The 24289-nt window shown below is 51.8% G+C and overlaps 1 long non-coding RNA gene across 1 annotated transcript; it reads left to right on the forward strand.

The window, feature by feature from the left end:
* Window positions 1-439: 439 nt before the first annotated feature.
* On the forward strand, window positions 440-23615 carry LOC123276364 (uncharacterized). The gene is made up of 5 exons (XR_006512770.2): window positions 440-774; window positions 15150-15285; window positions 15792-15856; window positions 16382-16509; window positions 22923-23615. It is a non-coding gene; the product is annotated as an uncharacterized lncRNA (long non-coding RNA).
* Window positions 23616-24289: the final 674 nt, after the last annotated feature.

Consider the following 24289-nt stretch of genomic DNA (forward strand, 5'->3'; position numbering starts at 1 on the left):
AGCTGCAACAGCATCTCTGGAGGGCTGGGCGAGGTGGCTGGGGACAGGGCACTGGCGTCTGGGCCTGCTTGGCTCAGACCCAGGAGTCCGGGTTTCAAAGGCGAGCTTCAAAGGCAGGGCCGTGTTAATGTGGCTTCTTTTGTACCTGCTCAAGGAAGGAAAACCAGCCAGTGCCCCCTCCTGCCCCAGGATGGCAGCTCAGGTCCAGGAGACACCCCCTGCCCCCTTCATGCCCCAATCCAGTTAGTCTGATCTCTCCATCCACAGGATTTTTGTCAAATTAGTGATCAAGGAGCTGATTAGGGTGGGCCTTACCCTGGCTCACCTGTGGCCCCGGGGCCACCCTAGGGGTTCTGGTGACTTGTGGGGGAGGGGCAGGGAATGAGAGGGAAGGCAGGCCAGGAACTGCAGCTTTAATGGGAGGGTGACCAGAGGCAGTGAAGCAGAGCGGGCAGGGAGAGGTTTGAGAACCAGGAAATTGGCTGGGAGTGGTGGCACAAAGGTGCCTGCTGGGGCCTGTAGGAAGGGGGGAGGCTGAGAGGGACTTCCCTTCACCCCCTCCCCTCCTCCAGCCTTCAGAGGAGGCCGCTTCCCTGTCACCAGACCTGAGGGGGCCCTCCCCTCCTCTTCCTTCACTGGCTAGACCTCCACCCTGGCCAGCACAGGAGGGGGCCCCGCCTGGCTCCCCCACCGCAGGGGCCGGCCGTGCCAGCGTTTCAGTGACCCCACAGGTGCCCTGGCTGGGCTCCAGCGGGGGAGAGGGGTGAAGAGAAGGTGAGTACCCCAGCCCCCTCCCCCTGCAGTGGGGCCGGAGCCACTCCAGCGGAACAGGGCCGGGGCGGGAGGTGGCTGGTAGACAAATGAAGTGCTTATTCTTCTGTCAGGTTACCCACAGCTTGGCCTGAAATCCTGGGGCCTCAATTATCTAGATAAATTCTGCCCCTTGAAGAAAAGCCCCCACTGCTTGGTCTTTGCCCTCCACCACTCCGGTAGAAGAAGTTTCAAAAGTCTGGAACCTTGGACAAGCAGTATTCTCTTGGCACTGATTTGCAGATCTTGATTTCTAAGTGAAGCACCCCATGCCTCTCCCGGGGAACAGCCCAAGTGCAAATTCTTTCACTCATTCATTCATTCATCCAGCAACATTTTATTGAATGCCTATGTGTGTCAGACATCCTCACCACAAGTCTATACATTAGGCATGAGCATCCCCATCTTAGAGGGGAGGAAATTGAAAGTCAGGGGTTTGGGCAACTTGCCCAAGGGCACAGGGCTGAGAGGCTGGTAGACCTGTTAATCCTTTTAGTGCCGGGAGCCCATTGTGTTGCCTTGTACAGTCCAGTCTTGGCTTGGCCGTGGGACCCTGAGCAAGCCCTTCTCTCGGGACACAGCACCACTATTGTTATCTGGGCCACACTTCCTCACCAGTAAAGCGAGGAGGTGGTGGATGGACTGGCTTAGTGGTTCTTTTGATCCTGGCTGGGCATTAATAGGTATTTAAAAAACACTGATGCCTCCTCTCCCACCCCCACGGGTGGTGGCCCAAGACATTCTGACTTCACTGGCCTGGGCTGGGCCGCAGGCATCGGTATTCCTTAAAGGTTCCTAGGTATTTCAGTGGCAGTCAGAGCTGAGAACCGCTTGGACTAGAGGATGGCTAGTTCTCGGGGTGGGGGGGAGGGGTGTCTAAGGGCAGAGCCCAGCCCCTTCCCCAGGCTTCTGAGTCTCTATTCTCAGGGTGATTACACTGCAAAGAAACCTGGGGCAGCTGTCTCTTTAAGGAGATGGTGTGCTGGGAGGCATCAGAGGGCCAGCCCTGTGGGCCAGGTGGCTGGGAGGAGGCTGGAGCTCAGCAGGAACCCTGGGAGGCAGACTTCCAAAGGGAGGCAGCGGTGAGGAGGGGAAGCTCCTTCAGGCCTGGGGTGGGAGCAGAGGACTGAGGTCCCCTCTTTTCTGGAGAGAAGCAGCTCCTTGCTCTGACCCTCTGGGCCCAGCTCAGGGAGTGTAGGCCCCGGGAGGGGCAGGGACAGGCTCTGCAACCACGGTGCCTCTGGGGAAGGTGAACCCAGTGCCCTTGGCCACCTGCCCTGGCATCCCTGCACACGGCGTTCTTACACGTAGTCCCCACGTGGGAGGGGAGGGAACTAGGGGCACCTTGACTCTCCTTCCAAAAAGATCTGCTGACAGAGACAAACCTCCCCACCCCCACCCTCTCTGGCTGCGGCTGGCAGGCACCTCAAGAGGTTCAGGAGCGGGAGGGCCTCCTCCCTCCCTCCTTCCCCTGTGCCCATGGCCACGCGCTGTCAGGCTTCAGCAGTCCCAGAGTCTGTGTGAGCTGCTCAGAAATTGGGTACCCAGGGCAGGGGGAAGAGGGAGCCTTTGAGACCTGGGCTTGTCCTTCCTCTATTCAGATTTCAGCTAGAAGAGGGCTTCTCAAACTGTGATGGGCACACACATCACCCCCAGATCTTGTTAAAATACTAATTCTGATTCGGCAGGTAGAGCTGACACTCGGCATTCCCGACAAACTCTCAGGTGATGCTGCCCGTCTGTGGACCACACTTTAAGCAGCAAGAAACTAGAACACCCCCATGGCTGTTCTCTGAGCCTGGCCCTTGGATGGGCCTGCAAGCAGCTGGCACTCACCAGGGTAGGGCCAGGCTGGGCTGACGGCCACCAGCCCCTGGTGCCCCTAAGGAACAAGTGGTCCTCACCAGCCTGGCACGTGGCACCATTCATGGCTTAGAGCCCAGAATGGGGAAAACATAAAATCTCATTTCAAGCCCCAATGATGGTTTGGTTCAGCTTTCCTAGCTTTTTAGGAACTTAATTCCATGCATTTTTCTTAAATGCAAGGCTGCAAGACACTTGCTTAAAATGGTTTTTTCCCTTCTACATTTGAATAAAGACAGGCCAAGGGTGGCGAACACTATTCCTTCCCTGTTTCAGGCCTCTGCTTCGCCCTGTCTCTATGTCTGGGTCGGTGCCTGTCCTTGTTAGCTTTTCTTGTCTGTTTCTGTTCTTCCTTAACTAGTACACGGTTGACACCTGTACAGACCTGCGTCTGAGTCCTTCCTTTGCCACAGTGGATTAGCGTTGTGACTTTGGGCAAGTCTCTTGTTCTCTGAGCCTCAATTTCTTCATCTATAAAATGGGCTCATTCAGAGTGGCTTCGCAGAGCAGTTGTGAATATTTTTATACGAGATGCATAAACATTGAAGCACCTTGTAAAGTGAAAAGGATTGGCCAACGATATGGAATCATTATAGGGCAGCAGTTAAGAGCACAAGAACTGTAGCCAGCGTGTCTGGAATGGAATCCCAACTTTACCAGTTACTAGCTGTGCAGCCTTGGGTGAGTTACCTAACTGCTCTGAGCCTCAGTTTCCACATTTGTAAGAAAAGGATGAAAATATTATTACCCCACTGGATTATGAGGAGGAGGAAGCAAGATGAGGGATGTGGATACTGCTGAGCACCAGGGTCTGGCATAGTCTCACACCTCCTCCCCGCAATTGGGCTTGTACTATTTCGATCCTGATACTCCCGCCTTGATGTCCCTGTGTGGTTAGGTATGTTGATGGCCACACAGTATTCCATTAGATGAATGTATGGAAATTGGTGGCTTAACTCCTTTATTGTTGGTCATTGTGGTTGTTGAGCTGGGGGTCTGGAGTAAAGGTTTACAATGGACAAGAGGAGGCCCCAATAACCATTTCCTTTCCTCCCTTTTCAGCCACCCAGGTGAAAGGCCACTCCCTGGCCCAGGAGCCCCCCACCCCCACCCCAAGGCTTCGAGCACCTGGCCTCCTCACTCAGGACCGCCTGCTGGTCAGGGAGCTCAGGATCCTTCTCCTCCTACGGGTTCCTTTGTTAACCCCTCATGCTGCACTGCAGGGGGGCAGAGGTTACGATTTGCCCATTGCTGTCAGAACCGGACACGTGACCCAGCAGAAATATGCAGGAGACACAGGCAGACAAGCCAGCAAGAAGCAGGGACCTTCGTGAGGCTGACAAAAAAAGCGCAGGCAGGGCCTAGCGATGGAGGTGTCCAGGGGCTGCGGGCAACCCACTCACATTCTGTTTATGCCGGAGGAGGGCTTCCTGGAGGAAGTGGTGGACGCTGGGGCAACACGGTGAGCCCAGCTGAGCAAGGAAGATGTGAGCCTTTCCAGCCTCTCAGGAAGTCCCGCCATTTACTAGTCGTTGCCCCTGGGAAAGACCTTAACCCCTCCCTGCCTCAGTCCATCTGCTAAAGGGGGTAAGAGCATCCAGTTCCTCAGGCAGGTGGGAGGATCTCATGAAACCAGGCCTGTAAAGCAGCGCATGCCCCTTAGCGAGGGTTCAAAGGATGTAGCTGCCACTGTTGTTACAGCCTCTCCCATCTCCTGGTCTTAGTCTATCCATCCCCTCTCCCCGCCCCTCCACCTCCTTCCCAGCATCTCATTGCCACCAACACTTTTACAGCCTTCCCTCCAGTAAACTCCGGCTCTCTCCTGGGAGGCATTACCGAGAAGCAGGACTTACTGTGGAATTGTGTAAAGAGCCACCACAAACCTGAAACCCTGGTGTTAGGGCCCAGCCCACCCCTGCTAGAGCAGTGTGTCCAGAGGCCACGGGGAAGAGGGGTGTGGGTGACAGGAAAGACATATGTCCTGGTGGGCAGGGTCTGGAGGTTCCTCAGCTTCAAGAACACGACCTTTGCTGTCGGTAGCGTTGTTTCACAAAGGGCCAGACCAAGCAGCCTCCCGTATCCCCAGAAGACCCAACAAGAGTCAGTGGATTAAATTAAAGCAGCAGAGATTTGAGTGGGATACAAGGAAGGCTGTCCTGATAGCCTGGGATAACACGCAGGAGAGGCCGAGGGTAGCAGGCTGAGCTGCCCTGTCCCGGGAGGGAGGCCTGGACTGGGTCAGGTCCGAGGGCCGGCGCAGGGGCGCAGGGAAGCTGGTCCACTGAATAAACCGGGGGCAGGAGGGTGGATCATTTCGTCTCTCCTAGCCTAGAATTCAATAATTTCCTTTCGGTGTGATACCTAAATTTCCTTTAAGCTTAAAGAAAAAAACCATCTATATGCGCTTGAATGTGGCCTTCAGCAAAGGCCCTCATAGACAGGGGCCCCCACCCTCACCTTCCAAGCTTCCTGAAGGCACGTTTTGGCTAAGAAACAAAGTTCGAGGTGTGAAACCCAACTGTCGATACAGTCACTCTCTGCAGTCAGGCAGAATTAATTGTGTGAACACCATTGATCAGACCACTTAATACTTACAGGGGCTGAGAAGCAGCTGAAACGTAATTTCATTACCAACCCGCTCACCCCTAATGAAACTCCTAATAACTCTCTAATTTTTCTTTCAGATAAGGGCTGATAGGTGGAATGAGGAGAGAGGAGGTGGGGGAAGGGAGAGGGAAACTTATTTTCTCTTCTTTGCTCGACTTTATCTACATAGATCCAAGTTGCACACCAACTCCCAGAAGCATCCTGCCAGAAGTCACTTTAAAGGTTGTGGTCAGCCCTGAGATTTGTGCCTGGGATGGGGTGGTGGGTGGAGGAGGGGCCCAGATTAGCCTAAACTGCAAGTGAGGTTAACAAAAATCAATTCTGATTTGCCTTAGGGTGATTATTTAGTGATTCAAGGGCAGCTGACACCTTTTCAGGCTGAAAAGAGAACACGTGTGGGTTCTCCGGGCCCACAGAGGTAGTCACAGGTTCAAGATGTCAGAGGATAATAATACTGAGAGCGGTTGGGAATGGTCACCAAGTAGTGTGAGTCCTGGCTCAGGTCCTGCGGGGGCAGGTGTGAAAGTTCCCTTTCTGGGGCCTGCACACACAGACAGAGCATGGACCCATGCAGTGTGCCCACGTGCACACACAGACACGTGGGCCAATGGAAGTTCCAGGAGGGCAGAAACACTGTCATACTTGCTCTTTTCTCTTGTGCCCTGTGGGGTGTCTGAAATGTAGTAGGCACTCGATAGGTATTTGGAAAATATGCACAAATAGCACGTGCATACGCATACACATGACCTGCACACACCAGGCATGTGTACACACAAGTGCATACACTCTCTCCCACCCTTTGTTCTCTGGGAAGACAGGGACCCTGGCCGTGTTACTTGGCATTTTATCCCTGGCACGTAGTGGGCACTGGGAAACATTTGTGCAAAGAAGAGCTGGATGAAACCGGCCTCCAGCAAAGCTCATCTGTTCACAAGGCTGGATCCTCCTTTAATTCCCATTTGAGTTCTGGGATCCCCGCTCCCCGGAGGTCAGTCCCGCCCTGTCGTGCTCTCAGGGACTGCTGCTCACCTGCAGGAGACCTGTTTACATGGGAGGCTCTGGGTGTCTTTAGCATCTACCTCCCTCGTCAGACTTGTCCTCCCAGATTGCCCCCTGCTCCCCCCTCTACATCAGACCAGGAGCTTCTTGAGAGGAAGGCCCTGCCTCCTAACAAAGTGGGAGCTCCCGGATGGCACTCCCCTGCCCCATCAGACCGGGATTTCTCCCGTTAGTCTGAGAGTTCCTAAGGCGGCAAGCCTTCCTCGTTAGATTCTTGTAAGAGGTCCCTCCTCCATCTGTTTGGGCTGGTGAGACGACACCTTTTTGCTTAGCTCTCTGCTGGACCCCCTGGAGTCCCCCAGTGTACGACAGATGCCAGAAAGCCTGCCCAGTGCCCAGGTTCCAGGATTGGGCTCAGAGGGTGGGTTTGTAGGCAGAGGAGAGGGAAGCAGCATAAATAACTGGGCCTGGAGGCGGGTACGTGTGTGCGCGTGCACCAGCGCCCGTGTGCAGACAGGGCCTGCCTTCCCGGACTGAGCCAGTATGGGCAGGAACATCCAGGTTTCTATGACCCAGCCCCACCATGCTCTGCCCAGGACTCCCCCCAGCCCACCTCAGGCCCTTGAATTGTGGCCTTTCTGGGGCAGGGATGGAGGAGGGGCATCCCCCACATCCAGGGCTTCACCCCCACCTTCCCACAGCGTTCTTCCCCGCCCCAGCTCCCTTTACCTGGCTTCTGAGGCCTGGGAAGGAGGGAAGGAGGAGAGAGGGGTGGGGTGAGAGGTGGGGGTAGTGGAGGGTAGTTATTTACAAAGCCTGTGCCCTGGGGACCCTTGTCCTGGACAACAATTACAGCCCCTTAATTAACTGAAATGCAGTCCGCCTGTCGATGGAGGCATGTACCCCACTGAAGTTTGCTGTGCCTGCCGCTGTCTAGTACTGGTTAATGAATATAAATCAGATAGTTTATAGTTAGCAAGCAGGGAACAGGCTGGCAAGGGCCTGAATTCCAATGCAGAATGCCCGAGGATAGGAACATGCCCTCTATAACAGAGGCCAGGGCACCCGTGGGGGCAGCACCGGTGGGGGGCGGGGGTAAGTCTGCCCACCTTGCACTCGGGCTGAGTGTACGCACAGGTGTATGTGCAGCCTGTGCACAGAAGGATCCCCCAGCACAGGCATGCCCTACACACACAATGTTACACACCCACAGAAGTGAAAGACACCCGCGTGGCCCACGCCCTCTACAAGAAACACAGAAACCCTGAGCAAGCACGGCCCCCAGGAACCCCTGGCCCCTGCCCTCTTCTGAAATCCACCGGGCCCCGGCTCTGGGCAGCTTCCCCCTTGGAAGCCCGAGTCCCTGTGCACTGCTCCTGCAAGGGCCAGATCCCCTCTGATCCCCAGGCCAGCTCCCTGCTGATTCTGGGGTCAGCCCAGGCCCAGGATGCTGACTCAGTTTCCCCTCCCCAGGCTGGAGTTGCCAGACTGACTGCACCTAGTGGGGGCTGGGGTGGGATCCCTGGGGTGGGTCACTATGGCTGTAGAACCCTGACTCTAGGCAAGGAGGCTTCCAGAATGTGTGTGGGGATTTTACCCAAGGCCCTCATAGCAGCAGAAGAAGCAGACTGATATGGTCCTAGCTCAGGGCCAGGTTTACGGGCTGGTGATGTGTGTACCCAGCCCTGCGCTTAGAAGCTTTAATGGTTTAATGCTCTTCTCTTGCTGTCTTGGAAGTCTTAATAATTTTGAACAAGGGGCTCTGCATTTTCACTTTGCACTGGGCACCCCAAATCCCGTAGCCGGTCCTGTTCTCAACCTTGACATAGGGCCAGTGGGACAAGGCTGTGGGCAAAGTGTGAGATTGGGGTTTTCTTGTTTAGGGGGTCCCCGGACAGAGCTCTAGTGACAGGGGTCTCTTGTGGAAAGTGCACTCTATCAGACCTGGGGCTCTGTCCTGCTGGCCTTGTTACCTGGGCAAGTCACCTCACCTCTCTGAGTCCCAAGTTCCAAGGAGATGACCTCCGATCCCTTCTAGCTCAGCCACTCACCCCTGGGGAAGAGGCCAAACCTCTCTGCAATCTTGGTACACACACACACACACACACACACACACACAACACAGCCAAAGCTTCAACATAGGGCTGCATTGTTACCTCTGGAGAGATGGATCTGGGCGTCCCCACACCCAGGCAAGTCCCAACAAGCTGCTTCTAAAGCCCAGAGACCAGCCAACACATTTCCGGGACTTGTTTACTCCCCCACTAGGGGGTGGGGGGCTCCAGCTGCGGGGCGTGGGGGTGATTGTGGCTTGGAGGGGCTGGATAAAGTAATTGGCATGGAAGGCTTGATGACACCCCCGCGTTCTACCTGCTGGTCCGGGCTGGGAGGGGCCACAATTATTTACTCCTCCTGGGCTCCCCTGTGGGGAGAGCTATGGGCAGAGGGAGAGCATCTGCGGGTTCCGCAGACAAAAGAAAATGATCCTATGACTGCGTGGCGGGAGTGGCAGGGACGCGGGCCAAGGTGGCTGGGCGGCTGAGGGGCGTGCGGGATGTGCACGCAGGGCGAGTCAGCGACCAGTGACCCCACGTGACCGGGGAAAGGGGCGCCGCCTCCCCTGGGTTGCCCCGCCCAGCACCGCGTTGGGTTCTAGTGCCCTGCCCTACCGTCGTGGTGTGGGGCGCCGCGTCTGTGGGGCTGCAGGTCTGCGGGGGGGAGGCTGGCTTTTGCACCCTCTGTGGGCACCTCCGAGGCCCCGAAGTCTGCTAGTCTCGGGGCAGCAGTGTAGGGTGCCCCCAGCCTCCACCCTTATCCCATAGCCCAGGAGAGGGGCAGTCACTTATCCAGGCTGCTCTTTCTTTTTGATGGAGCCGACTAGGGAGGAGCGAAGCCGTGCCAGAGCCTCACACCTCAGTGGGTAGGTCTTTCACAGAGGCCTCTCCCAACCCTGGCTAAGCTGCTGTCAGTACACCCATTTCACAGGTGGAGAAGGACAGCGAGCGAGAAGGCACTCACTTCCTGGAGTCCTGCAGCAACATGGCCTTTAAAGCTTGTGACTTCTCCCTGATTCCAGACCAGGGCCCTCCAAGGAAGTCAGCGCTACCACCCCTAATTCTTCCCCGACAGCTGCATCACATACTCCAGGAGGTGGACAGGACTCCACATCCCTGGCAGACTTGGGAGAGAAGGCCTTCCGCCTGGTGGCTCCAATGCTCTGACAAGTATCGCCAAACAATGTGTCCTCATAAACCCTTTCATGGCCTGGGGACATCTGCTGAGTGTCACAGCCCTGGGTGAGGGAGACCAAAGGGCATCAGGAACTGAATGCACAAAGGTTGAAGCCAGAGAAGGCACTAGAAGAGGTTTGCCCTGTGACTCATTCGGAGTTGAAATCCGTCTTGACTGCTAGCCCGGAGCACCCACAGACATCCCTGAGGTGCTGAAAGTAGACTCACCCTAGGGAAGTGGGCTCCCAGAGTGGGGGCGGGGTGGGCACAGGGAGGAGGGTGTTTTTCATTTGGTTTTGCTTTGGTGAGAATCTGGCCAGGCTCTCCCACCCTCCCTTCTCTGAGAGAGAGAGAGAGACTTGGTCCTCAGTTGGGGACATCATGTAAAATGAGTCTCTAAGACATGCTCGGATGCCAAGGGCTCTGTGGTCTTAGTCAGGGAAGGCTTCCCAGTGGGCAGAGCTGAGGGATGCTGTAGCAGGGCAAGGACAAGCCTGGGCAGAGATGGGGGACCCGAGCCTGAGTGGGCCTGCCTCTCCCCTCGCCAGTCTCTGGGTTCAGCAGGCAGCAGGATTGGAACCACTCTCCATTTTGAAGTGAAATGAGGAATCATGAGCTTAGGAAGCCGGTTACTGGTGGAGGATCCCTGACATCACCCCAACAGACAGCGAGACGGATGCTGAGGGGCAGCCCTTCAGGCTCAGAACCGCGAGGGTCAGGGTGCCTGGGACAGGCTCAGGCCCGGGACTGTGGGCACTGCCCCCCTGGCTGGGAGAGGGAGAGAAGGCTGCTTTGGTTCAGGCCTTTCCATTCCACCCAGGAGCCTTGGTCAGAGCTCCCCTCTTCTTTGAGGCCTCCTCAGACCGACCCCAAAATAGCCCCACTCACAACTGTCCCCTGGTCACCTCCTCCTCCTGGCATGCACGGAGGCAGGAGGACACCTCCGGGACTCACAGACCAGCCCGTGAATTCATCATCCTATGTGTCCTCTGAGGAACAAGGCAAAGAGGTGAGGGAGAGAGAGTGAGAAGAGGAACACCGTTGTCTGCTCTGGGGTTGAACTCTAGAAGCCAAGTTCTCAAACTGTCGGGGGTGAAAAGAGATACCCAGCTTCACCCTAGGGGCTTGAAGATAAGGAAGCCTGTGTCTGAGCTCTGCCTCTGAATTCACTGGGTGAGCCCCCCAGGTCCCTCACCCCCTGGTAAAACCAGTGGCCTTGGGGCTCCATGGGTCTGTGGGTGCTACTGGCCTGGGAGAGAGTTGGCAGGGGTGGCAGAGGGTCCTGTGCTGGGTTTTCGTGACCCTCCTGGGACTAGGCTCTTCCCCCTGGACTCTGGCTCAGCCACCAAATGACCTTGGGAATGCCCCCTGACCTCTGAGGCCCTCAGTTTGCCCTTCTGTGCTAAAACCCCCTCCAAGGGATATCAAGAGGCAGACAGAATCTGGGTGAAAAGCCTGGCCCACAGGCCCTGGTTTACTATTATTAATTATTATTCTTCATGACCATGCTAAGCGTCCACTTATACATCATGGGGAGGGGGAGATCCTTCTGTGGCCCCCGCATAGGCCCAGACTCTTTTATTTCTCTCCCCATTTGCCAGATATGATAAAAACCTCAGCCAGCCTAGCCCACGCTGGGGAATGTGTGTTTGGAGAGAAGCGAGGAAAGCGAGGGAAAGGTTGACTGCCTTATCCCCCTCCCTCCCTTTAGCGTGGGTGACACCGGCGAGAAGCGAGCAGCTGACCCGGGTTTGAATTTAGAGTGTTCATTAATACGATATTATGCCATATGCTCCCGCACACTGTCTCCCTCTAATGCAGCCGCCAATTTGCTGAGCAGCCCTAATTAGTAATGGTATAATGAGAGTATTCAGAGGGTAATGTGGTGGGTGGGGACGAGAGCGATAGCATTGCTCCTGGCCAGGGTGGGGAGGGACAGGAGCTGGCTTCGAGGGTTGGGGCTGGAGGCGAGGGGTCCACAGCAAGGGGTCATCTGGACCCAGGGCTGGCTGAGGCCCAGGGGGCAAGGTGCCTTCCCCACGCCCCCAGTTCCTTAGGGAGCAGGGGCTCAAGGTTGTGGAGAGGGGCGGGCGGGCAGCAAGGGGGGACAGGGTAGAGGGAGAGGAGAGAGAACCTGGGTGCAGGAGGAGGGAATGGATGGTCCTTTGTTCCTACCCAGACATGGATGCTAGAGGAACTGTAATGGAGATGCTTTGTGTGTGGGGGGGTGTATGTGTGCATGTGTGGTGTGAGAATACTAAAGCCTTTGAGGGTGCCAGGCATCTGCTGGCCCCTTACAATCACCCTGCCAGGTAGCATGACCAACACCATTTTTCAGACGAGGAAACTGAGGCTTAGAGAGGTTCAGAGGTCACTCAACTGGTGGAGGAGCAGAGGACTGGCAGCCAGGACTGGCCGACCCCAGAGCCGAGCAGCTGGGTTTGCCCCTCCCGTGCGGATGCTGTGGTCACGGCTGAGGGGTTGGGGATGGGTACAGCATAGCAGCGCCTGACTGCTCATCCTCCCTGCCCTTCCCTACTTACTCCTGGGTGCTTTATCTGTCTCCTCCTTCCATTCTCAGTCTGCAGTTTCCCAGCCTCAGTTCCTGGGGTAAGAGAATTTGCAGGATCCTAGGTGAGAAGCCTCTCTATGTGATGACCAGGACAGACTCCACACCTTCGTGCCAGTGCCAGCGGAACCTTTGGCCTGGGCAACTTGAGCCTCTGAGCTTACAGCAAAGTCTGCCCCAACCAGGGAAGAGCTGGGGGTCCCAGGGAGCACAAAGTGTCTGTGCCCCAGATTCAGGGCTGCCCCACCCCCTGTGAGCCTCCCAGTGCCAAGGGTGTCCACAGGAGCAGGTGGGTGGGCCCTGGAACCTGCATCTTGGAAACCCTATTGCCAGCGGCCCTCGCAGGCCCCCTCCTTCGCAGGCACGGCTGGGCAGCACTCCCTCCCCGGGTGATCACAGTTCTCCCGCAAACCCACGCTCAGGAGATGAAATATTCATCACGTACATATTGGCTCCTCCAGCGGCTTTTAGGGAAAGCAAATGAGACTGACTCCAGGAAGGAAATGAGTGTGAGGCATGGGGGGGACAATGGTGAGGACAAGGGTGGGGAGGCACCTCCTCCCAGCTTCAGCCTCTCTTGGATCCAGCTTCTGGGCACAGGCTGCACCTTCTATTCCTGGTGTCCCCAACCGACCACATCCCTACCCCCACCCACCAGCACCAGAGCCTCCATGTCTTCTCCTGGAAGATGGAAGTTCACAGTCTTACTCTTACACATCCAGGGAGAGCCACAAAGATCCATCTACCCACCAGCCCCTCTCAGCCAGGTGCTGGGCCTCCACGGGTGAGCAAGGCAGCAAAGTCCCCACCGTCACGGAGGACACAGATGATGAACAGGCCATAGATGTATAAGATCATTTCAGGTGGCATATGAGGAAACAAAACACTTATCTTAGTTTGGGTGGGTAAGGAAGGCCTCTCTGAGAAGGTGACATTAGAACTGAGACCTGGATGGTGAGGAGGAACTTTCCAGGCAGCGAGAACAGCACGTGCAAGGGCCCAGAGGTAGGAATGAGCCCCAAGTGTTGAAGGAACAACTGGAAGGCCAGCGTGGCTCTGACTCAGGGGGGAGAGAGAGCTTGGAGAGGGTCACAGGGGCCTTGGAAGCCACGGAAGACTTGGGGTTTATCCTAAGAGCAAAGAAAAGCCTTTGGATGCAGGAGGAAGGGCACTGGATTTGGAGCCAAAGTCCTGGGTGTGAGGCCTGAGCAGGTCACTTAACCTTCTAGCCTCACTTTCCTTATCTGTGAAATGGGGACAGGGAAGTCCAGCCCACAGGGCGACTGTGAGGTTTAAACAGCATCATTTATGTGAAAGTGCGTTGCTCTTCAGTGCTAGCCTCACAGCATTTCCCTCCACCTGTCCCTGCGTGAGCCCCCAAAGATCAGCCTGGACCGTACCGAGTGATGGACCTCAGAAGCCTGGCATGGAGGTCATTCAATGAGTATTTACTGAGCAACCGCTGTATGCCTTGCTACTGTGATTGGTGCCAGGATGCAGCTGTGAACATGACAGACTCAGTATGGACTGGAGAGAGCTGGACCAGCCCATTTCACAGACAGAGTATGGTAAGGTCAAGGCCACCCAGTGCTAAACTGTGAGAATGAGAGCCCAGGTCCCCTGACGACCAGTCTATTGTTCTCCCCTGGATTCAGACAATGGGTGCCCCTCTCCTCCTCTAGCTGACAGGTCCTCCAACAGCAGGGCCCACCTGGGAGGGAACGTGGTTTCCTGCCCCGTGGTCCTGCTTGGAATGAGGAGGAATTCTTCTGAGGGGGTCAGGAAGCTTTCTAGAGCTTTCCTGGCTGTCATGGGCCTTGAAGGACAGATTTTGGCTGTGAGGAATGGACAGACATCTGGCAGAAGGGACAACAAAGGCTTGGAGACTGGAAGCGTGGGACGTGTATGTGAAACAGCGGGTGGGTCTGTCAGAGAGCAAAGAAGAGGAGCAGGGCACGATGGACCTGGAAGGGCTCTGGCTGCATTTCCCCCAGCAGCGGGGAGCCACGGGAGCTCTTCGAGTTGGGGAGTGGCGTTCTCAGGACTGCTCCTAAGACAGCTCTGGCAGCTCTGTGCTCGCTGTATCAGAGGGGGAAAGGGAGGCAGGGAGAGCGGCGAGCAGACTATTGCAGTGGTCCAGGTAAGCGTTAACGGAGGACTCCACTGAAGCAGAGGCAGTGGCAAAGAAGAAAAAGGAGCAATTTGAGAGGCATTACAGAGGAGAACCCACCGCCACCTGAGTTGGGCCCTGGTGGAGTGTGGGGAGCAGGAGGGAGGGAGGAGACAAAGAGCTCTCAGAAGATGGGAGATTTAGCTGTTCTTTATTGATTCCGCGAACATTTCCTGAGTACCTGCAGAGGGTCAGGCCCTGTGCCATTCAGGCAGGAAATTGAGCAAAATTGTGCAAAACTTGAAGCCTTGTGATTTGTGCTCTTCTTGGTTTGGGGGATGGGGAAGTGGGGCGAGGGGTCTTCGGGCTCTGGTGCCCCTCTCAGAGCCTTGATTTTGTTCTCTGTAAAATGAAAGTGTTTCAAAGGACGGTCGTCCTTTGCCCACACAGCTCCCAGGGCCAGGGAAACAGGGCTGACTGCTTCCGGAAGCTTCTGGATAGATCCTCGGAATTCTGGTCACTCAAGCATGTGGAAATGAGGAAGGAGTGAGGAGAGGGGAGGGGCTCTCCTTCGAGGCTGGGGAGGCAGACGCATTTGGGGAGCAAGGAGCCCTGTCAGGGGTCATGGTCCTCTCAGGACTGTGGGGACAGGTCTCAGGGCCTCCTCCTTCCCACCCGGGGAAGCAGACCCAGGAAAGGGACACTTCAGGGACTGTGGCAGCAATTCCTTCAACAACAGGCAGCAGCTAACATTTCCTGGGTCCTCTGCGAGTAGCTTTACACGCATTAGGTCAGTCAATCCTCAGTGTCTCCAGGAACCAGGACTGGCAGCCTCCCATGTTCCAGATGAGGATACTGAGACCCAGATTTCTGAGACCATTCACAGCACCAGGTCTTGGAATTCAGGCTGCCTGACTCCCGCATCGAGCACTTAACCTCTTCTCTGACCCTCTCTTCTGAGAACTCACCCAGGACCTGGAGCCCACCTGTCCTGCCATCTTCTCTGCTAAGGCCCCACCCCACTGCAGTGCAGGGGCGGCCGAATCCAGGGTGCCTTCCTGGGAGCAGAAACATCTGAAGAGGACTGTGGAGAAGAGGTAAAATTTGGACTTGCCAAGATGGGGGAGGGAAGGGCATTCCCAAAGTGCCTTTGCACCACCAGAGCAAAAGTGAGGCGGTCCGTCCTGAGTGCACTGGAGCTGGGGGGCTGAGCCCTGGGGCCCCCTTTGTCGCCGCCCTGTCACTAGTTTTCCAGGAAGTTTGCAGTCTCCCCCTGCCCTCCCCCACCTACCAGGGTGAAGGTTTGTGGGGAATGTTCTCCCGCAGAACTCGGCACGAAATAAATTCCATTCTTACTCTGCAAATGACACTGCACATAAATATTCAGTAAATTAGCAGCACGCTTTTATAGATTTATCAGTCATTGCAGGCACAAAATGACAGGCAATGTTGTAGCTGAAATATTAATGCTGACAAATTAATGATTTCTGAGTAAATGATGTCATTTTTGCACCGTTTCATTAAAATTTACTCACTTCTGCTTCATTTCTGGACCTAAAAAAAATTAAAATCATTTCTTTCTCTCTTTCTTCTTTCTTTTTAGTGTGGGATCGGTTCCCAAACCTGAGAGGGACATAAATTTTCCCCAGCAGCACCCCGGAAACGGAGGTGGGGAGCTGGGCAAGGCTAGCCTCCCCTCCCCCAGGCCCTGGGGAGGAGCTGGGGAGAGACCCCCGGGTCCCAGAGCCGGTTCCTGGGCCTCTGCTCTTAGTGTCGGTGGAACATAGCAAAGTGGGCTCTCTGGGTCAAGCCTGGAGTGAGGGTGGGGATTATAGGGGACCATGGGGCGGGATCTTGGGAAGGGTGTGTTGTGGTGGGGGGCATGTGGGGACAGAAGAATGGGAGGAAGTCATTACCCTTCCCCCTTAGCAAACTCTGAGGGTCTCTCCCATCTTATTTGGCCTCCTTTCTTGCAATAAATTTGGGAGTGCTTAATTCCCGTGACTTCTGTAGTAGGAAAAGGGGTCAATACCAAATGTGTAAATATGGCCGACCCACCTCTCACAAAAGATCTTGGAATCAATAGATTTGAGTCCAAATCCGGGCCAGACCCTTATGCGCAGTGTGACCTTGGGCAGGTATCGTTGCCTCTCTGAGCCTCAGTTTCCTTTTCTCTATCTCCTCATTTCTCAGGGTTCCTGGGAAGATGAAACGGGATGGCGTATACAAGGCCCCGGACAGGGACAGGTTCCCCAGTCAGACACCCCCACGGGACGCCCTCCCCCAGGCTCCTAGCCGCTCCCGGCCCCCAGCTGGGGAAGGTGAGAGGGGCTTCGGGGAGGAGCAGCGAGGCCCCCCGCGCGCCCGGGGGCTGGGGTGGGCCCAGGGTGACCTTGGCGCCTGCGGGGGGGGGGGGGGGGGGGGAGCCCCGCGCCGCCCGCTCGGTCTGGTAACCGTGGCCAAATGCAAACTAGCTCCTGGCCCCGGCCGGCGCGGCGGGAACGGAGGGCGCGAGGCCGGGAGAGGCAAGGCGGACACAAAGGAGAGGCGAGGGACGCGCGCGGCCGCCGGAGCCGGGCCGAGCCGTATCGGGCGATCTCCGGGCTAATTCGTGTCAGGGCCGGCCTCCTATCTCCTGCCCGGCTCCCCGGCCGCTGATAAAATTGAAGTGGAAATGAAGTTGGACGCTCGGGAGGATCCGCGCGACAGTGGGGGTGGGGGTGGGGGTGGGGGTGTTGCGCCGCCGGGGCAGCTGCTCCTTCCGCGGCCGCCCTTGGCGCTGCCCTTGGCCAGGCCGGAAGGATGGGGATGCCGGGCGGGAGGGGAGGAACGCCCCTGCCAAGGGCCCTACAGCGGCTACAGACTCTGTCCCTGTCCTGTTATCATTTACCCAGCCATAGGAGTGGGGTAGAAATAACACGCACGTTTATTGAGAGCTTACTATGTGCCAGGCTCAATGCCAGGTGCTTACAGTGAGTTATTCTCTTATTTAACCGCCTCCTATATGAGGCGGATGGAGTGTCCCCATTGTCACGGGTGCAGACACGGAGGCACCCAGACTCGCGGCTGGCCCGGGGACAGCTAACAGGGAACGGCGGATTCGCACCCAGGCGTCGGCATAAGGCAGCTGGGGCGCTTCACCGCCTCCCTCGGCCTCCGCTTAGGAGCGCCCCGCGTCGCTGGAAGAGGACACAGGGGCGTGGCGCCGGCCGCTGCGCATGCCTGTTATGAGGCAGGCCTTCCAGCCATCATCTCCCCTGAGCTATGAACCTTGGTAGTATCGCCCCCACGTGAGGAATCTGGGGCTGAGACAGGACGGAAGGGATCAGGCATGGCAGCAGGGGCTTGGGGAATATGGGCATGCTGGGGTCAGTTCTGGATGAGGTCTAAGCTGCACCTTACTTTTCGCCGGGAGGGGAGTAGGAGCCTGGATTTGACGATTGGCTCTTGTAATCCAATCTGGTTATTATTCACTTATATTCATTTCTATTTTATTCATAAGTTGGCCCCTGCCTGCCTCACCTCTGTCACAGCCTGCCTGTTTCCACCTCTCTCTGGCTCCAGCCGCACTACCAGCTTTAGGCTCTCAGTGCCTAAAGGGAAATTTAGGCAAGGGAAAATTTCTGTTCCGGCAGCTTGGAAGGCTCTTCTCCTGGGCAACTTTTTCATCTTTCAAGTCTCATGATCTTTTAAATAATCCTTTTCATAATATCCATATACACTGATATGCCAAAGTGAATACACTGTATTTTTTTTCAATTGGATACGGAACAGTAACCCAACTTGAACACCTATTAATTAGGTCACAAGGGGAGTCTTAAAACATTCCAGAGAATCACCATTATACAGAACATGTTCTCAGACCACAGCGCAATAAAATCAGAAATCAAGCGCAGACAGAGAGCTAACAAAGCCCCTTGTGTTTTGAAATGAAAAACTTCACTTCTACATAATCTGTAGGTTAAAGAGGAAATCAATAAAAATTACTAAATATTTAGAATTGAATGATTATGAATGCACTTAGTATTCAAATTTGTAGGGTACAGTTAAAGCAGTGCTTACAGGGAAATGGATAGACATGAGTGTACGTGTCGTCTGGGCTGTTCACCAAATAGTTCTAGCTCTTTGCCTTCTGTTCATATCCAGAGTAGGCTCCCTCTGTTATGTTTCTGTTCTTTCAAAGTACTCGCCACACGTACATATTTATTTCTGAGCATAGTTTCTTAGTGTCTGCGCTGCTGGCTAGACTGGATACTCCAAAAGAACAGGAGCTATAGCTGTTTTACTTACCATTGGATTCCCAGCATCTAACACAGGCATACAATAGGTGTTCAATAAATATTTGTTGAGGGAATAAATACATTATTAATGAAATGACAACCTCCCCTCTTTCAAAGCGGATTTGAGATGGCCTGTAACAGATACATATAGCATGTTAGTTAAAAGTACAGCTTGGCAGAGAGATGAGAAACCTGGGAGAGTCAGTAATTAAGTGTGTGGTGGGGAGGGAGCAGCACTGGGGGTGCTGGTGCTCAGATGACCTCCACTCTTCCCAGCACCAGGCTTTTGGACAGCTGAGAAGGTGGGCAGGAGGAGGAGGAGGAGCGTCTGGGTGAGGAGCAGGACTGAAGAAGCTGAGTGGATACCCTGCAGATACCAGAGGAGGGATGTTTGGGGAGGCCCTTGGGAACAGAGAACACCAACTAGGTGGGTGGTGGGGAGAGAGATGGAGGCGAGAGGCTGAGCATTTGCTCATTTTGATTCATTCCCCAAGTCCTCTGGGCCCTGTAAGCAAGGGCTGTAGAGCTGCAGCTGGCGTGGGCCGGTGCCTGCAGTGGCTCTGAGCTCCCAGGGCTGCATTCTGGTGCCTCTGGGGCAGTTGGATGGGCCCCTTCTGTGGTCAACAATGGACAAGAGACTACCTCCACAGAACGTCCAGCCAGGCTCTGCCTCGGTCCAGCTGCCCGCCTAGCTTAACTCTCGATTTCCATTTCACAGTAGCTCCTCCTTGAGAGAACATTTGATGATATTCCTTCTCACCGAGTGAGACAGATTAGCTGAGCCATTTTTATGGTTCTTTCTAAGTGCATGGCAAAGGAGTTATTTTCTAAGAGGGGTTTACATGAAGGAAACTCTACTTGGAGTCAGAAAACTATATCTGAGTCCTGCTTCTGTCCCTTACTAGCTGTGTCACCTTGGACAACTTCCACCCCCTCTCTGAACCTGAGTTTCCAACTCTGTAAAAAATGGGTATGAAAATAGTAATATGTGCCACACAGGTTAAATAGCACAGAGATAGAAAGGCAAATAGCAATGAGATTGTGTATGTGTTGAGAGATTCTGTAAATTATGAAGTCTTACACAAACATCAAATTTTACTATTATTCAAGATCTTCCTTTGTGTGTGGTCCCTCCCTGGGTCCACACAGGGATCCCTGAGATCCTCTCTAGTTCCTACTGCTCCCGTAGGACACTGCATACCCCCTCCTCCCTGCTGAATCTAAATTAATTGCTTCCAGTGCTGTCTTCCAGCAGCACCACGTATGGGCTTCTTTGGGGCCCTCTTGCTATCTGCCTTGTGTAGGAATTACTTGTGTGTGGTCTGCCCCTCTTGATCTAAGAGTCTCTGAAGGAAATGACCTTGACTTCTCATTCCCAGATCCCTAGGGTTCAGCATGGTGCCCAACACATAGCAGGGGCTCAAAAACTACCTGTAGAATTAAATACTTTTGATTCTTTGTTAACTTATCAAACCAGTATTTTCTGGGAGAATTGTTTTTAGAGTTTTATAAATTATAGAAACACTAAAACTTTAAATACAATTTTGAGAAGAGAAAAAAATTACCTAGAATCCCACCACTATATGTCGATGCTTATTTTCATTTTTGCTTATTCCTTTCCAGTCTTTGTTTTATGCCTGAATAGTTTACATTGCTGCAAACATAGCATGTGTTCAGTGTTTTTTTCATTTCACATTATCTCAAACATTTGTATACTTTCTACATTTTCATAATGATGTTTTTAATGGCATAGAGTAGATGTACCAAAATTTATACATTTTTTTCCAATCATATATGGAACTGTTACCAAAATTGAACATACATTAGATTACGGAGGAAGTCTCAAAACATTCCAGGGAATCCACATTATACAGGACATGTTTTCAGACCACAATGCAAGAAAATTAAAAATCAACCACAGCAAAAGAGCTAACAAGACCTTCTATGTTTGGCAACTAAAAACCAAACTTCTAAATAATTCATGGTTAAAGAGTAAATCCATGAAAATTAATTAAATATTTAGAATTAAATGATAGTGAAAGGGTTAACAATTCTGAACCACAATACATGGATACTGGAATTGAACATTTAAGTTAATGGATGGGAGCCAGGCTTCTCGTTGTTGTGGGAAGTTATAGCTAAGTAAAGCATTGAGGCTAGAATGGTCCATGTGGCAGTAGATCAGAGCCTGAGACATCAGAGTGAATTTACGCTTAGTTTAATATAGATACAGGTGCTTACTTACAGAATTATATACAGATATGTGTGCATATGTGGGTTAGTATACACACACATATTTCCTTGCTCTGCCAGCTGAGAGGGCCTAGAAACAATGGCCCCAGTAGCAATGGGCACACCTAGCACCCAGATCTTGGTTTCTAATACCATTCTTCAGTAAAAGGAAGCAGGTTCCTTGGAGAAATGACTGATTCTAGAACTGGGGCAGGAAATACACAAGATGAGCCTGGAGCATTTCGCAGTGCCAGAAAGTGAGAGAGTGCTCAAATATGAAACCACTCACGTTGATGAGGTTCTAAGAGACATAGGAGCCAACTGAGAGCTCCTAGCATCCCAAGCTGAGCAATTTGAGCAACAAAATAAATAATGTAGTATTGGATTATAACCCAAACTAAATAAATATCCGTGAATCCATACTGGTTTATATAAATGGTTGAATAAATAAATTAGTAGGGAGAATAGACAAATCTCCTGTGTAGAAAAATTACAAATAATTTATGTAGATACTCTGCCCTCAAGGAGGTGGAGTCGACTCCTTACTCCTTAAGTGTGGTCTGTGCACAGTGACTTTCTTCCGAAGAGTACAGTATGGAAAGGGAGAAAAAGGAGTAATTTTACGGTGGAGAAATCTGATAAACACTACGTCAGCCAGGTGATCAAGGTCAACATCAGCCGTGATAAGTCATATTGATAGTCTGTACCCTTGGTTTGATGTGATGAGAACAGCACTTTACCTCTGTGGTTGCCCTCTCAAAAACCCTTAACCCCAGTCTAATCATGAGAAAAACATCAAATGAATCTCAGTTGAGGAACATTCTACAAAATACCTGACTGATACTCCTTAAAACTGTCAAGGTCGTGAAAAACGAGGAAAGCCTGAGAAACTGTCACAGCCAAATGGAGCCTAAGGAGACATGAGGATTACTGTAATGTGGTACCCTGGATAGGATCCTAGAACAGGACAGTGGATAAAAACTAAAGAAATCTGCATAAAGTATGGACTTTAGTTAATAATAACATATCAATATTAGTGCATTGATTGTGACGAATGTACCACACAAATGTAGGTTATTAATCTAGGGGAATTTGGGGGTCATGTATATGAGAACTTCCTAGGTGCCATCTTCACAAATTTTCTGTAAATCTAAAACATTCTCAAATTAAAAGTTTATTTAAGGATGATAATAAAAGTACTAGGTAAAATTGGTAAGGAGCAGTTAAAGCAGGATTTAGAGGAAAATTTATAAACTTAAAAGCATTAGTGCCGTCCAGCAGATATTTCCAGCACTTTGGCACATGGTAGGACTGCACTTTCTGGTCCCTTCATGGGGCCAATGGGTTGTGAGCTGAAGTGATTTGTGTCACGTCCAGGAGCGAACATTTAATGACTGGTACAGGACCATCCAGTGATCTCTTTCTCTCTGCCATGGCAACCACCAGTATTTCAGACATAGGCTGCTCTCCGAGCTGATGGCCTAGAGTGAGGCAGAACCCCCAGCCAACCTGTAATAGACCAGTAGTACAAGAGAGAAGTAAGCCTTTACTGTTTTAAATGACTGGGATTTTGCTGGTCATTATTGTAGCGTAATTTAGTTCATCCTAACTGATATAGCAAGTATTTAAAAATATGTATCAGACAGATTGCTTTCAGCTATTAAGTAACAGAAAACCCAGCTCAAATTAGCTTAAACTGTAAGGGGATTTATTATCTCTATCATAAGATGTTCTGAGGCAGGATTAGTTAATTCAAAGGCTCGGTGATGTCATCTTTCCGTTCTGCCATCTTTACTTCCAAGTTTACTGTTCAAGCCACTAAGTTTTGGGCTAATTTATAATGCAGCAATAGACACTAATTAACAGTGTGTAAGGATTAGCCACTTGGAGCTCTGGTAGCCATTTGCCAACATGAAGGGAGCTAGCTAAGAAGTGAGGCTAGTCATTAAAAGAGTTTGACACTGGCCAAGGTTTGTGATGGAGATGCTAGCTGTCCACCAAAATCCAATTTTTTTCTTTTTGCATGCTAACAGAGTGGCACTTAGGCACATGGCAGCCTAGCTGGGCATGACATTTTCCAGCGCTTTTTGCGGTTTGGTGATGCTATGAGCTATGCTGTCACTAATGGAATATGAGCGGAAGTGAGGTGTTCCCCTGCTGGGCTATGATTCTTACAGCAGCAGGAGTGTTTTCTCCATGTTCTTTCTTCTTCCTTCCCCCAGACTGGAACTCAAATGTGGCAGTGACCCAGATTTCAACAGGGAACGATTGAGCCACAAGATGGAAGGCACATGGGCTCCTGACTGGTTCCGTGGAGCAGAGTAAACCTTGTTCTTTAAGTCACATGATTGTTGGAACTCTTGTTTTGGCAGCTTGTTTTTTTATCCTAATTAACATAGTTAATTAACACAGATAAAATAAACAATAAAATAGAATAGAGAGCTCAGGAACATATTCATATCCCTATATGGGATCATGGCATATGTTAGAGATATCGCTAATCACAGGGAAAAGAAAGACTAGTTAATAACACAGCTGTGACACGTCATTCACAAAAATAAAATGTAGATGTTTTAGTGACCTAAACATGAAAAACAATTAGAGGTTAATATTTTTCATAACCAGAATAAAGAAAGATTTCTCGAATAACACAGTAAGAACAACGAATAAAATAAAAAATAGATTTATTTAACTTTATTAAAATTAAATCTTGTCTAAGGCAAAATATACCATAAGCAAGACTAAAAGGCAGGCAATTTACTGGGAAATATTTGCAATATATAACGTATCTATCAGAATGTATAAAGAATGCCTATAATCTGTAAGAAAAAGACAAACAACCCAACAGAAAAGTAAGAAACAATATGAACAGACAATTCACAGAAGAGGATAGTCAAATGGCCACTAAAGCCATGAAAAGAAAAATGAGATACTTTTTTCACTCATCAGATTGGGAAAAATTAAGAGGCCTAGTAATATAAAGTGTTGGTGAGAATGTGAGGAAAATGATACTGCTATACACGGCCGGTGGAAGTGTAAATATTTCCATTCCGAGAGCAAATAAGCAGCAACTAATAACATTTAAAAATGTGCATACTCTATGACCTATTCAGAAAATTCAATTTCTGGTTTTTTTCCCTGGAGAAATTCCGACATGTGCATACATAAGATGTACACTGTACTACACTATTGTTTAAAGTAGCCAAATATTGGAGACAATATAACTGAATATCTGTAGAGGAATAAATTAATGATATATGATATGTTTATACAATGGGATATTATACAACACTTTAAGAGGAATGAATTAGATCTATACATCTCCACATGGATAGTTTTAAATAATGTAATGTGGGTCAATAGAAACAAGATTCAGAATAATATGGAAAATATACCACTAATATACCTTTTAAAATGTAAAAATAGTATAAATTTTTTTTAAAGATTTTATTTTATTTCCTTTTTTCTCCCCAAAGCCCCCAGTACATAGTTGTATATTCTTCGTTGTGGGTCCTTCCAGTCGTGGCATGTGGGACGCTGCCTCAGCATGGTTTTGATGAGCAGTGCCATGTCTGCGCCCAGGATTCGA

Source organism: Equus asinus, chromosome 13 (assembly GCF_041296235.1).
Source record: "Equus asinus isolate D_3611 breed Donkey chromosome 13, EquAss-T2T_v2, whole genome shotgun sequence".
Lineage (NCBI taxonomy): Eukaryota > Metazoa > Chordata > Mammalia > Perissodactyla > Equidae > Equus > Equus asinus.